Source organism: Nicotiana attenuata, chromosome 3 (assembly GCF_001879085.1).
Source record: "Nicotiana attenuata strain UT chromosome 3, NIATTr2, whole genome shotgun sequence".
In the NCBI taxonomy this organism is placed as follows: Eukaryota; Viridiplantae; Streptophyta; class Magnoliopsida; order Solanales; family Solanaceae; genus Nicotiana; species Nicotiana attenuata.
The window spans coordinates 47,093,758-47,095,855 of NC_031991.1; the positions used below are offsets into that span (position 1 = coordinate 47,093,758).

General features: G+C 40.8%; 1 protein-coding gene across 1 annotated transcript in view; it reads right to left on the reverse strand.

Moving 5' to 3' along the window:
- Window positions 1-2,098, reverse strand: part of LOC109224331 (uncharacterized mitochondrial protein AtMg00810-like) — a gene marked incomplete at its 5' end in the record, with an annotated part of 5,715 nt that overhangs the window by 2,367 nt on the left and 1,250 nt on the right. The window lies entirely within an intron of this gene.

The window sequence follows — 2,098 nt, forward strand, 5'->3', positions numbered from 1 at the left end:
ACTGGAGGCATTTTCCCACTTCTTCAAAGGGACGTTCAGCCTGTCCAATACAGTTGTCAAAATGAATCCATAAGGAGTAGCATGAGCCTTTGAACCATTTATGACTCTGTCCAGCAATTTGACTATGAAGGCAGGCCAATTGATTTGTTTACCCCTCACAAGACACTCCATGAGAACCAGGTCCATATAATTTGCAGTGTGCCTCCTCTCTTGTCTAGGCAACATACATTTGTTCACAAACTCAAAGAGCACTTTATGCTTTGGCTTCATTTCACTCTTTTGAACAAATCGTGCTTCAGGCACCTCTTCAGCATCCTTTGTGTCACAAAAATTCCTGGTAATTTGGAGTGCTGTGGGCAGATCATCTAGACAAGGCCACCTTTTCCTAGTGTAATCATCATAGCCCTCACTTGGGATGTCTAGAATCCTGCCCAGCTCTGGTGCATCAAACTCCACCTTCACACCTTTCACTATACTGATTACTAGCCCATTTTCCACAGAGCCATTTGCCATAAATTCAATCAACTCTCTTCTGGCTAGTCTCCCATCCATCTGAAGGACCATGTCCTTCCAGCCCTGTGCAGCTAAAGCATCTACCAGCCTAACCATGCCTGCCTCTTCCAGGTCTTTCAGCAGCCTTCCCTTCAATATCTTCCTCCTGCTAAAAATAACAAAGCGATCTTGCTCTTGTTCAGAGTCCTCCTTTTCTTCTTCTTCACTCCACTCCTCATCTTCTTCCTCAGTAATTTTCACTTGTTTTCCCTTTACAGCAGACCTTGTTTTACTCCTTGTAGTTCTTCCCCTAGGTACAGAAGTAGCAACAGTCTTGGGAGATGTTACTTTGCTTTTCTTTGATGGTTTGTCAGCAACTGGGGTCTTTTGTGAAGACGCCTTGCGCTTTTTTGGGTCATAACTGGCCCCTACTTTCTTTAGAATATCTGCTAAAGTCTCCTCCACAGAAGAACCAAGTTCTTCTTGTTGCTCACTCATCTTAACAAGGCCCTCAGCAGCTTCTCCTGATCCGCTTCCCCCTGACTTCAAGCCACCTTCTTCTCCACCACCATATATAGCAAGAACCTCCCCTTTCTTTTTCTTTCTTCTCCTACTAGTCTCAGCCCCTTCAACATTTTTCACAGCACCCATAAGCACAAACCTATTATCTACCTTCTCAGCTATATCAGAAAATACATAACAGGTGTTTACCTCTCTTGGGTTTTCTTGACTCTTGTCATTGTCAGATGACCCAGGTTCTTCTCCTTCACTAGCAGAGATGAACTTTTCAGATTCAGAGCTTGAGTGGGATTCTTCAGATGAAGCCTCTTTTTCTTTGACTGGCCTTTAATTTCTCATTTAAGGCTTTTCTGAGAGGGCCGGATGCTACAATTTTCCTGGCTAACATCTTTTGCCTGCAAAATCTGGGTTTTGGACTTTCAACTGGAGGTGTTGATGATGAGGTATTAGAGGAAATAGGTGGGGGAGTTCCAGGATTGTCTTGAGGATTAGTCATGGCGGATAATTTGCTGGAAATATTTTAGGGATTTTTGGAGAAGAAAAGAGTTTATCAGAAGGATTAGAGAAGTGAAATGACGGTTATGAGTGATGAGAGAGGGTTTGGAGTGTTTTTAAAGAGGGGTCATGATTAAGCCTATAACGGCAGCTTTTTCAGAGGTCAATAAGAAGTCTAATCAAATTAGAGTTCCGGTCTCTTTAGAGATAAATGAGTGATGCTAGTTTTTAGAAAAAAATCCCGTTTTAGTTAGACTCCTAGGATAATGAAATTGGTTCAAATGCTCAACGGATAGAATTTATGAAAGTTTGGTGTAATTAGGACTTCTGCTCATGGTTGATAATTTTATCTTTATAATTGTGCAAAGTATAGAAACATACCTGAACTTTCTTATGAGCATATACTGATGAACCAGGTTCTTCAAGTAAAACTTCCCTTGATCATGCCTCAAATGTCAGAAAAGAAAAACTTTGTAAGAGATTAAGGATTCATATAAACACATGTCACAGGAGTATACTAATCAAAGTATGAGACTGAGTAAGAATTAGTCTAGATATTTACATTGAATTAAGAACTCTAACCAACTTTTTT